General features: G+C 37.9%; 1 pseudogene across 1 annotated transcript; it reads left to right on the top strand.

The window, feature by feature from the left end:
* The first annotated feature begins 1,944 nt into the window (after positions 1-1,944).
* LOC306662268 (coiled-coil domain-containing protein 43-like) lies at positions 1,945-9,802 on the top strand (annotated as a pseudogene). The gene is made up of 2 exons: positions 1,945-2,056; positions 9,221-9,802. The product of its transcript is annotated as a coiled-coil domain-containing protein 43-like (transcript).
* The last annotated feature ends 3,386 nt before the right edge of the window (positions 9,803-13,188 follow it).

The following is a 13,188-nucleotide window of genomic DNA, read 5'->3' as shown; positions in this document are numbered from 1 at the left end:
CTGTCTTCTCTGGTTTGGTAATGCCATTTCTGTCACACAAAATTTCCATGTAGAGCAGACACTTCCACCACAGTGACCTTGGTTTTTTCCTTCTAAGTCTGAATGGAAATAAAAAATTTTGTTTTTACTTTTTTTTTTTAATTCATGCAGCAAGCATATAACTGAATATACTGAGTGGGCAAAGTTCATCATGGTTTCAATTCAAGCCAACGAGGGATTGTAAGATAAATGAAGAACATACAGCCTTTCCTGGAAGAGGTTACCATCTACTTGGCAAATACAAAACACACGGGTGGTAATAAAGAATACCAAGATAATACTAATGCTAATAAAAAATACCAAGGACAACGACACAAGCACAGAAGTGCTGTGGTGTCCACTGTGAACCAGAGGTGGTTTCCTGGGGGGCAGAAAAATTAATCCTGAGTGATATTTAGAAAATAGAGAAAACTATCACTTGGTTGGAAAGTACAATGGTCTAGGAGATGGGTAAGCAGAAACACAAATAGAGGGAACTTTTACATCTATCCATGTAGATGTGATAACAAATAAGAAAAGTGTCAAAATGAATAGATTGGTAAATTTAGTGAACTAATGAACTAGAATAGCTAGCAGACTAGTGAAAAGGCAGTGTAGTGCCTGATCATCATGTGAGACCAATATCAAGTAATGAAATTGAAATAGCAATTAAAAGCCTACTAAAAATAAAAGCCCAGGACCAGTTTGATTCTCCGGTAAGTTCTACCAGACCTTTAAAAAGAGTTAACACTAGTCTTTCTCAAATTATTCTATGCAATGGAAAGGGAAGGAACACTCCCAAATACAATCTATGAAGTCAGTATAACCCTGATACCAAAATTAGAAAAAGATACATCTAGGAAAGAAAACTACAGATCAAACTTCCTGATGAACACAGATACAAAAAATCCTTAATAAAATATCACAAATGACATTCAAAAACATATTAGGAAGATAATACACCATGATCAAGTGGGCTTCATCCCACAGATGCAAGGTAGTTCATCATATGCAAATAAATAAGTGTAATTCACCATATAAATAGAATTAAGAACAAGAACCATATGATCATCTCAAGATACACAGAAAAGACCTTTGATAACATATAGCAAACATTCATGTTAAAAAATGCTGGAGAAACTAGGGATAAATAGAACTTACTTTATAAAAACTAGACAAGACAAATCCAAAGCCAACATCATAATGAATGAAAAAAAAAACAAAAAAAACTGAATGCTTCTTTTCTAAATCAGGAACAAGACAAGAATGTTCATGCTCACCACTTCTATTCAATGCAGTTCTTTAAATGCTAACCACAGCAATCAGGCAAGAGCAAGAAATTAAATAAAAAGAAGTCAGTGTCACTCTTGATAACATGATAGTATAACTAGAAGACCCAAAAGGTTCACCCCAAGACTCCTAGAACAGATAAATGAATCTAGCAAAGTAGCAGGATACAAGATCAACACTCATAAATCAATACCTTTTCTACACTCCAACATCAAGTCATCTGAGAAAGAAATCAGGAAAACCATCCTCTTTACAATATTCTCAAAAATAATAATAATGACATTTCTGGGACTCTAACCAAGGAAGTAAAAATCTCTACAATGAAAATTACAGAACACTGAAGAAAGAAATTGAAGAAGACATCAGAAGATGAAAAGTTGTCCCATGTTCTTGGATAGGCAGAATTAAGATTGTCAAAATGACTATACTACCAAAATCAATATACAGGTTCAATGCAATCCCTATCAAAATGCCAATGACGGGCTGGGGAGATAGCTCAGTTGGTAGAGTGCTTGCCTTGTAAGCATAAGGCCCTGGGTTCAATCCCCAGCACCGCAAAACAACAAACAAACAAAAAAATGCCAATGACATTCTTCACAGAACTAGTAAAAGTAGTCCCTAAATTCATTTGGAAGAATGAGAAACCCAGAACAGTCAAAGCAAAGTGATACAGAAGGCATCACAATACCTGATCTCAAATTGTCCTACAGAGCTATAGCAGCAAAACCAGCATGGTATTGGCATCGAAGTAGGTATAAAAGACTAATGGAATAGAATAGAGGACACAGAAACAAACCCACATCCTTACAGCTAACTGATACTTGAAAAGGTGCAAGAAATATATGTTAAAAAAAAGATAGCCTTTTTAAACAAATGATGCTCAGAAAACTGGATAGCTACATGTAGAAGAATAAAATTAGATCCCTTTCACCCTGAACAAAAATCAAATCACAATGGATCAAAGACTTAGGAATTAGACCAGAAACCTTGCAAGGTAGGGTCAACACTCCATCATATAGGTGTAGGCACCAACTTCCTTAACAAGGCTCCTAAGGTTCAATAAATAAAACCAAGAATCAAAAGTGGGGTGCCATCAAATTAAAAAACCTCTGCAAAGCCAAGAAAATTATTAGTAGGATGAAGAGAGAGCCTAAGGAATGAGAAAAAATCTTTTCCAGCTACTCCTCTGACAGGGGATTAATATCTAAAATACACAAAGAACTAAAAAAAACTCAATGCCAAGAAACAATCCAATCAACAAATGAGCAAAATAATTAAACAGAAATTTATCAAAAGAAGAAACATATATGGCCAACAAATATATTTTTAGAAGTTCATCATCTCTAGTACTCATGGAAATACAAATTAAAACTACACTAAGATTTCATCTCACTCCAGTCAGAATAGCAATTATCAAGAATACGAATAATAATAAATACTGGCAAGTATGTGGGGGAAAGATACATATATACATTGTTGGTGAGACTGAAAATTAGTAGAACCACTTTGGAAAGCAGTGTAGAGATTACTCAAAAAACTAGGATTAAAACCATTCTCTGACCCAGCTATCCCATGCCTTGCTATTTATCTAAAAGAACTAAAATTATAGATTCGGGATATTAGCACTCTATCTGAAGTATGAGTGGCAAAGATATTCTCCCACTCTGTAGGCTCTCTCTTCACATTACTGATAGTTTCCTTTGCTGAGAAAAAGCATTTTAGTTTGAATCTATCCCGGTTGTTGATTCTTGCTTTTATTTCTTGTGCTATGGGAGTCCTGTTAAGGAAGTCTGCTCCTAAGCCAACAAGTTGAAGGTTTGGACCTACCTTTTCTTCTATAAGATGCAGGGTCTCTGGTCTGATTCCGAGGTCCTTGATCCATTTTGAGTTGAGTTTTGTGCAGGGTGAGAGATAGGGGTTTAATTTCATTCTGTTGCATATGGATTTCCAGTTTTCCCAGCACCATTTGTTGAAGAGGCTATCTTTTCTCCATTGCATATTTTTGGCCCCTTTGTCTAGTATGAGAAAATTATATTTATTTGGGTTTGTGTCCGTGTCCTCTATTCTGTACCATTGATCTACCTGTCTATTTTGGTACCAATACCATGCCGTTTTTGTTACTATTGCTTTGTAATAGAGTTGAAGATCTGGTATTGTGATGCCCCCTGCTTCGCTCTTTCTACTGAGGATTGTTTTAGCTATTCTGGGTTTCTTATTCTTCCAGATGAATTTCATAATTGCTTGCTCTATTTCTGTAAGGTACATCATTGGGATTTTAATTGAAATTGCATTGAATCTATATAGCACTTTTGGTAGTATGGCCTTTTTGACAATATTAATTCTTCCTATTCATGAACATGGGAGATCTTTCCATCTTCTAAGGTTTTCTTTAATTTCTTTCTTTAGTGTTCTGTAGTTCTCATTGTAGAGGTCTTTCACCTCTTTTGTGAGATTGAGTCCCAAGTTTTTTTTTTTTTTTTATATATGCTATTGTGAATGGGGTAGTTTTCCTAATTTCTCTTTCTGAAGATTCATCACTTATGTATAAAAATGTATTAGATTTGTGAGCATTGATCTTGTAACCTGCTACTTTACTGAATTCATTTATGAGTTCTAAGGGATTTCTGGTGGAATTTCCAGGTTCCTCTAAATATATAAACATGTCATCAGCGAACAGGGATAGTTTGAGTTCCTCTTTTCCAATTCGTATCCCTTTAATTTCTTTGGTTTGTCTAATTGCTCTGGCTAGAGTCTCAAGAACAGTGTTGAATAGAAGTGGTGAAAGAGGGCATCCCTGCCTTGTTCTGGTTTTTAGGGGGAATGCTTTCAGTTTTTCACCATTTAAAGAACTCAAAAAACTCTACACCAAGAATACAAATAACCCAATCAACAAATGGGCTAAGGAAATGAACAGACACTTCACAGAAGAAGATGTACAAGCAATCAACAGATATATGAAAAAATGTTCAACATCTCTAGTAATAAGAGAAATGCAAATCAAAACTACCCTAAGATTCCATCTCACCCCAATTAGAATGGCAATTATCAAGAACATAAGCAACAATAGTTGTTGGCGAGGATGTGGGGAAAAAGGTACACTCATACATTGCTGGTGGGGTTGCAAATTAGTGCAGCCACTCTGGAAAGCAGTATGGAGATTCCTCAGAAAGCTTGGAATGGAACCACCATTTGACCCAGCTATCCCAGTCCTTGGCCTATACCCAAAGGACTTAAAATCAGCATACTGCAGGGATACAGCCACATCAATGTTCATAGCTGCTCAATTCACAATAGCCAGATTGTGGAACCAACCTAGATGCCCTTCAGTTGATGAATGGATAAAGAAACTGTGGCATATATATACAGTAGAATATTACTCTGCCATGAAGAATGATAAAATTATGACATTTGCAGGCAAATGGATGAAATTGGAGGATATCATGCTAAGTGAGATAAGCCAATCTCAAAAAACCAAAGGACGAATGATCTCGCTGATAAGCGGATGAGGACATATACGGAGGGGTTAGTGTTAGGGTTAGGGTTAGGTTTAGGGTTAGGGATAAGGAGGGTGGTAAGAATGGAGGAAGGAAGGACTGTATAGAGGGAAAAGAGGGGTGGAAGGGTGGGGGGGAAGGCAAAAAAATAACAGAATGAATCAAACAACATTGCCCTATGTAAATTTACGATTTTTAATTAAAATAAAATAAAAAAGTAATGATAAAAAAAGAACTAAAATTAGTATACTAATTTTAATGTGCAGTGATACAGGCACATCAACGTTTACAGCAGCATAATTCACAATAGCCAAATTTTGGAATCAACCCAGATGCACATCAATAGATAAATGGGTCAAAAAAAATGTGGTAAGTATGCATAATAGAGTTTTACTCCATCATAAAGAATGAAATAATTATTTGCTGGTAATGGATGGAAATGGAGAGAAATCATGCTAAGTGGAATAAATCAGACTCAGAAAATCAAGAGTCAAATGTTTTCTTCCATATCTGGAAGATAGAGCAAAATAAGTAAAAGAAGGCAACGGGGTAGAAGATCAAATATCACAGAGATAAAGATCAGTGGAGTAGAAGTAGGAGAATGAGAGCGGAATGAGAGCGGGAAGGAGGAAGGGAAAGAAATACGGAATGACTCTAACAGAATCAGGTTATATACATACATAAATGTACCTAGGGTAATTCTCCTGTATGTATGTAAAAAGTACTAAAAATTAATCATACCTATAATCCCAGCAGCTCAGGAGGCTGAGACAGGAGGATGGGGAGTTCAAAACCAGCCTCAGCAAAAGCAAAGTGCTAAGAACTCAGAGAGACCTTGTCTCTAAATAAAATGCAAAATAGGGTTGGGGATGTGGCTCAGTGGTTGAGTGACACTGAATTTAATCCTGGGTACCCAAAAATTAGACAAATAAATAAGTAAACAATAAAGGTGTAAAAGGAAGATCAGTAGAGTAGAAAAGGGAGAAAAGGGGGAGGAAGGAAGGGAAGAAAAGAAAGGGAATAGGGATTGAAATCAAATTCCTTATATGTAAAACTTTGTCAGAAGGAACCCAAATAGTATTACAATTACAATACTCTAATAAGAAAAATCTAATTTTTTTTTAAACAAAGAAAAGAGTACAACCTAAGACTGATGAACCAGGAAGGGAAACTAGTGAGGCATGTTTGTTCAGATTCCTTTTGGTGTCTTGAGTGACATTCCTTTCTCCTGGGTACAGTGAGGACCTTCTTAGAAATAAAGGTTCCATGACCTACTACCACACAGTGGATCAGAGTTTCTCTATGGCCAGCTCCTAGATGAAAGGCAGCAACAGTGGGGAGGAGATCAGAGTAACATTTTTAGACTGCATAGCTGGCATTGGGGAACAGGTTTCTGTGATCTGAAGACAGAGGGGCAGGAGAAGTCCAGAACGGGAACGCTTCCGCAGTCTTTCCAGTGTTCTTTAGTACTAAGTATTCAGCATGCCAAAGCTCCACATTTTGGGGCATCATTTTCTGTGCCCTGCACTGAGAAAGAAAAGAATGCCAATAGCCTTTTCTTGTTTAGTTTTAGGGGAAGGCTTCTGGGAGGGTGCTCAGGAAGGTACAGACTACTGAGAAGGGATGCCTCCCACCCCACCCCATCCCTAACACCTTCACTGAAGATCCAATTAAGATCTCGACTCAGTGAGCAGAATTCACATTTATCAGAGCTACAGAAACTATACTGGATAAAAGTAAATGCTACATATCCTCCTGGTGTCATTTTTTTTTTTCTGGTTCTTATTTGTTTATAAATAAGTTGGCCATTAATTGATCATCCAAATCTGGACAGGTTTTAGAATGAATGGGACTATTAACTGAATTAAGAGGTAATGCATAAACGAGGAGTGTCCTAGAAAATGGGGATGTTTGGCTATCTTCTCTGTAAGGCAGTCATTTGCCACTCTTACTGACTACACTGGGCAGAGTCCTTTTGGGTCTGAGAGAATGGATGAATCCTTGCTTGGCCACAAGTCATTATAGCTTCTCATCCCCATTAGTGAAGAATTTACTTTACGATAAATGCTCTTCCAGGTAACAGATGGTTTACAGACTATTGAACTCTGTTGTTTCAGGACACAAGCTCTGCCAATGGTAGTTTTTATTGATATGTGCCTCCTATTTCACCATCCTGTTTACTCCTGAAGTGGTTAAACCTAACAAAAGTGTCAAGTTTGAGGTCTATTGTAACCCTTGTTAAAAATGATCACTTCCTCCCATTCAAAAGCTGAAAGGCAGAATTGTAAAAGGGACCTTTGAAGGGCTGCAGAGATAAAATTGCTGTCTCAGAGCCTGAGAGATCTACACAATGTCCTTCCCCTTGGGTCAGTCACAGCAGAGGAGAATCTGAGGAAGCATATAGTCAAAAAGGCCACAGAACAAATTATTAAACCCAACAATTTTTGAAGAGCAGGAAAATACAACTACCTAGTAGCTGCGAAGACCCAGGTAGGTCGGACTCGGGTTCCCACTTGGAATCCCAGCCCTGCACACTGCAAGCCTAAAATGGCAACTTTCTTGGACAGCTCTTCAGTGCTGAGCTTCCCAGGGTATGGGCCCTGGATTTGGCTCCACTACATCCCCTCTGATTTGCAGGGGTTTATTCTCTGCCAGCGTGGCTTTACTCTCTTACTGTCTTCAAGCTCTTTTTAAAAACTTACATCTAGGTTATGATTAAAATTGTCCAAAATATAAAGGTGTTTGATGTTGTGTAGTTCTCTTTCAATCATTCCTGGGTTTCTCTGGAAAAGCAATAGCTAGTCTTGTTAAGTAGAACTACAGGTAAGTGTGAAAGTAGGTGTAAGATGCAAAAGGAAGCCTCTAAAACAGCTGGGTTATTTTTATTTGAAGTGTTTAGATTTAATTACATGTGATTAGACCAAATGCTCAGCACCATTTGCTCTTCCCTGTGATATATTAGCTACAGCCATAATGAGGTTTAGGGATCTTCATCCTAACACTAAATTCAACCTCTAGCGTTTTTCACTCAAGAACAAGATTTGGTATAAACTAGGTCCTTCTTGGATCACATTCAAAGTAGTTTAATCCTTGAAATTCTAAAAGAAAACTACTATGTCCCTAAAGTATGTCCATTTAAAAAATGGTGAATAAAGGCAAATATGCAAACAGTGTTTATTGTGTGCCTGGAAATTTTGAAGTGCTTTACAAATATTAATTCATTAAGATGAAGTCAAAGGGGCTTTACTCTAGAAAGGTAATAATACCAAATGTCTCCAATACTATACAAATTTTACTCTACGGCAGGAAAGACAGACTCAATCAAAAAACAATAATAACAATTCACTTGAATTGAACTTACTCACACTGTGCTGACTATATTATGTGTATTTTAACCCTGTGTGTAAAAGGTTTTTCAAATCTCTATTTCTTTAGTTCTGAGATGCACACTGTGTTTCAGGAAATAGAGGATAAACTGTGAAAGACTACATTTCCCTGATTCTTTATAATACAAGTAGTCACAAGGTTTAGCAGAACAGACATACCTGTACAAGATCTGGAAGGTTCCACAGTACTGAGTGAGGTGCAAGCTACACTTCTTTCACTTCTGAAATATGGTGCCATGGAGGTTTGTCTATACCAGCTTAGGAACACGTCTGGCTCTGTGGGTGTTGAGAGTCAGGGAGCAACCCTCTTCCTGGTCCAGAGTCTGGTGGTGGGTGTTCTAAAACCAGCAGCTGTGATGGTACTTCCCATTTCCCAAGCTTCCAGGATGTGGCAGAGGCACAAGCTCACTTGGTGGGTCAGTTCTGTAGTACCAATTTGGTAATCATTCTTGGAAGCTCAGCCTACAGCCTGCTTCTTCAGCCTTCTTAATTTTATAAGCACCTAATTTTCTATCTTATTTAATTTCTTCCTGCTTTAGCTAACTTGAACGGCTTCTGTTGTTTGCTATTGAACTCTGGTCCTGGCAACTTGACTGACCGGGATAGTTATCTGAACAGGTTGGGTTAGGAGGTAGTGAAGATCCGGTTGCCATTAAAGAATGGGAAGTTTCTAATTTATATCATACATACAGAGTCAAAATAGTTCTTTAAACTATTACCTGTGGAGAAAGTGCCTGTTGAAGAAATTATTTTAGCAGATGGGGTTACCAGGACAGTATGAGAGGCACAAGATGGTCACAGGTGTCTGACTGCACTTCAAGGCTCTGTGTTGTGAACTTTTGGAGCAACATGTGGTCAGAGAACCAATGAGTATCTTGGCTTACCATAAAAGAATCTCTTTTCCCTCATGAGTGATGTGGCTATGCCTGACCCCAAGATGGCAGTGCCCTGAGATAGTGGTGGCGGGGACCCGGCTTTGGGTTCCTGGACCCCAATGGTTGATGGTGCTGCAAGCAGACCAAGCCCTTTAAGGTTCCTATGTCCTTGGTGTCCTGCAGCAGGAGGAGGAGGAGGAAAAGAAGCTGCACTCTCTGCAGGGTATCCTATCTGCTTTTGTGGAAGAAGATTCCCTCCTTTATATCTGCAAGGAGAATGTGAAACGATGGCCTGAAACTCAGAATGTTGTCACCAAAGTGAAAAAAGAAGATGAGGTACAGGCCATTGCCACCCTCACTGAGAAGCAGGCGTAGACTGTGGCAAGGCCCAGGATGGTGTCAGAAGAGGAATAACAGAAAGCCTGCCCTCTGGCCCGGTATCCTGATGTAAGAGACGCAGAGGATGAAGAAGATGAGGAGGATGATTCCTGCCACCACCATGAACACTGGTTCTGATAAATCTCTGTTTTGAAACATCAGTGTAGAAAATGTCCTCAATGTTCAGAAATTGGAGAGAGACTCACTTCGGGATGAGTCCCAAAGGAAGAAGGAACAGGACAAGCTGCAGAGGGAGAGGGACCAACTAACCAAGCAGGAGCGCAAAGAAAAGGACACGGAGGGGCACCAAAGCAATAACCCTGGACTGGTCAGTTCTTCCCCTGCTTCAAGATCTCGATGAAAGGAAAAACTGGTTGGGCGTATGTGTATTTAAGAGAAATGGGAGAACATAGCATTGTGATTTCCCAAGGCATGTTCCCTCTGGTTTATATGGTCAAAAGGAAAATCACAATCACTTCTAATTACAAAACGTGCCATGTTTTGGTGACGTGGGTGACCAGGTTATTATAGTCGATGCCTGTACCAAAGAGCTGCAGTTGGGGCAATCTTTATATTTTAATACTGAAAGCCTTTTCTCCTTTTGCCTCCTTTTTTATAAAATGTCTTCCCTCACCTTGGATAAATTTTCCTTGGATAAATAGCAGGAATCAGAAAGCTAACAGAGTTTTCATCCAGGAAAAGAAACATGACCATTCCTCTGAGATGAAAGGTGCAAGTACAAATTGCTTCAGAGGCAACATTTACTCCTACATGTAGTACAGTTTTATGGCTGATATATAAAGCTAATAAGAAAACCAGGTGGTGGGGTGGTGCACACCTCTAATCCCAGCTCCTGGGGAGGCTGAGGCAGGAGGATCACAAGTTTGAGACCAGCTTGGGCAACTTAGCAAGACCAGCTTCAAAATAAAGTAAAATAAAATTAAAAAGACCTAGAGAATTACCTGGGTGGTAGAGCAGTACTGGGTTCAATCCCCAGTGCTACAAAAAAAAAAATAATAATAATAATAATAATAATAATGAGAAACCCCAACTGGATCCAGACTTTATGTTACATGACAGCAAACTGGCAAAGTGAGAAAAAATTATTTGAAGTGTGTTCAAGATCTGAGATCTTTTTTTTAAGACAGTTTCAACCGATGGGAGAAAAAAGTATCTTTTTAAAATAATTTTTTAATTTATCTTTTAATTTAATTTTGATTCATTGTAGTTACATAATTTTCCTCATTTAGGTTGTGACATTAAAAAGGATGTGTGAATATTGAGCACATCATATTATTGTTAAGCTAGATTCACTTTTTTTATAATCATGAATTGCTTGAGTACCAGTAGAAATTTTAATCCTAATTTTCCCTAAAACCTGAGTATTAAGACTTGGTAATTTTTTATTTAGAACTGGAGGAATTGCCCTTTTAAAGAAAGAAACACTGGAAATCTTGCTAACACAAAAAATACAGTGTAGTAGGTGCTTAATAAATTTATTGAATGAATGAATGGAAAAACTACCTGGGAGAGTCAAAAGTGAGCCGGAACTCTCCATTTCTACCTTTTTCAGGAGCCACATTCAATTATGAATAAGGTTCTTCTCTACTTGACTTCAGGCAATAGTAGAACATCAAGAAGCCTAAAGACAGCATTGTCTCTGATAAGACAAAATAGATATTTTATACAATGAGTCAGCAAACTACCAACTGCAGGGCAATTTTGGCCATCATTTTTTGTATGGTACGAACTAAAAATGGTTTTTACATTTTTAAGAGGTTATAAGATAAAGAACGTATGATAAAGACTATATTATAGCCTATAAAACCTGAAATATTTACTCTCCAGCCCTTTGGAGAATGTTTGGTGATTTTTGTTTTATATCATTAACTATGAGATTAACAAAAAATTTTATCTTTGTGCAGAAGGTTGAAAATAAAAAAGCATGGTTAAGGAAAAGAAAATTATGTTACCTCTTCATAAAGTCCTATAACCATGGCATTGCAAAAATAACCACATTTTTAAAAAGTAAACTTTATTTAAGTCACCAAAAAAAAAAAAAAAAGAAGAAGAAGAATAAGAAGAAGAATGATATGGCTATGCAGAGTGCTCTCCCAAGGGTTGGGGAATTCAGTCTTATAGTGTTCTTATGTGGAAGCAATGGCTGAGAAAGAGCAGAATCATGAGAATTAGAACAGTGACATTTGAGAACAAAAAGATGATTCTGAGTTTTTCAGACTCTACTGATCATTCTTCAACCACAAAATTACCTTCTCATTCCTTTTTTTAAAAATTTACTTTTATTGTAAACAAATGGGATACATGTTGATTCTCTGTTTGTACAGGAGTAAAGGCATACCATTTGTGTAATCATACATTTACATACGGTAATGTTGTTTGATTCCTTCTGTTATTTTTTCCCTACCCCCCACCCCTTCCACCCTTCTTTTCCCTCTATACAGTCCTTCCTTCCTCCATTCTTGCTTCCCCCCCATTATGTGTCATCATCCGCTTATCAGCGAGATCATTCTTCCTTTGGTTTTTTAGATTGGCTTATCTCACTTAGCATGATATTCTCCAATTTCATCCATTTGCCTGCAAATGCCATAATTTTATTATTCTTTATGGCTGAGTAATATTCCATTGTATAAATATACCACAATTTCTTTATCCATTCATCAATTGAAGGACATCTAGGTTGGTTCCACAATCTGGCTATTGTGAATTGAGCAGCTATGAACATTGATGTGGCTGTATCTCTGTAGTATGCTGATTTTAAGTCCTTTGGGTATAGGCCAAGGACTGGGATAGCTGGGTCAAATGGTGGTTCCATTCCAAGTTTTCAAAGGAATCTCCACACTGCTTTCCAGAGTGGCTGCACTAATTTGCAGCCCCACCAGCAATGTATGAGTGTACCTTTTTCCCCACATCCTCACCAACACCTGTTGTTGCTCGTATTCTTGATAATTGCCATTCTAATTGGGGTGAGATGGAATCTTAGGGTGGTTTTGATTTGCATTTCTCTTATTACTAGAGATGTTGAACATTTTTTCATATATCTGTTGATTGCTTGTACATCTTCTTCTGTGAAGTGTCTGTTCATTTCCTTAGCCCATTTGTTGATTGGGTTATTTGTATTCTTGGTGTAGAGTTTTTTGAGTTCTTTATAGATTCTGGAGATTAGTGCTCTATCTGAAGTATGGGTGGCAAAGATTTTCTCCCACTCTGTAGGCTCTCTCTTCGCATTGCTGATAGTTTTCTTTGCTGAGAGGAAACCTTCTCATTCCTTAACTGAAGTTGTTCTTTCTTTACCTAAAGGAAGAACCATTCTCTTCATGTGCCACCTACACCACCTATCATTACCTTCAGACTTTTAATAGAGCGATGTATCCCAGCATGCCCCAGGTCACTAAATTCAAAGTCAAACCCAGGAGGGAAATACTTACATGCGTGTGTGTGTGTGTGTGTGTGTGTGTGTGTGTACTTTGCTAATCTTTTTATTGCCATATAACATACCTCTTCCCCCAAGACTTGGTGACTTAAAGCGACAGTTTTATCTAGCTCACAAGTCTGTGTTTATCAATCTGGGCTCAAAACAACTGGGTGATACTTCTGGTCTGCACCTGATCAGCTCTTCAAAACTGGGTTCATTCACATCTCTCGGGTGACAGTAGACTGTTTGTATGATCTTTCATCCTCCAACAGGCTAGCTTAAGTTTTGTTAACGTTCAGTGGAATGGTTCCTCC

This window comes from Sciurus vulgaris (genome assembly GCF_902686455.1).
Source record: "Sciurus vulgaris genome assembly, chromosome: 5".
NCBI lineage: Eukaryota > Metazoa > Chordata > Mammalia > Rodentia > Sciuridae > Sciurus > Sciurus vulgaris.
The sequence above is the reverse complement of the archived record's forward strand: the minus strand, read 5'-3'. Positions and strand labels throughout refer to the sequence as shown.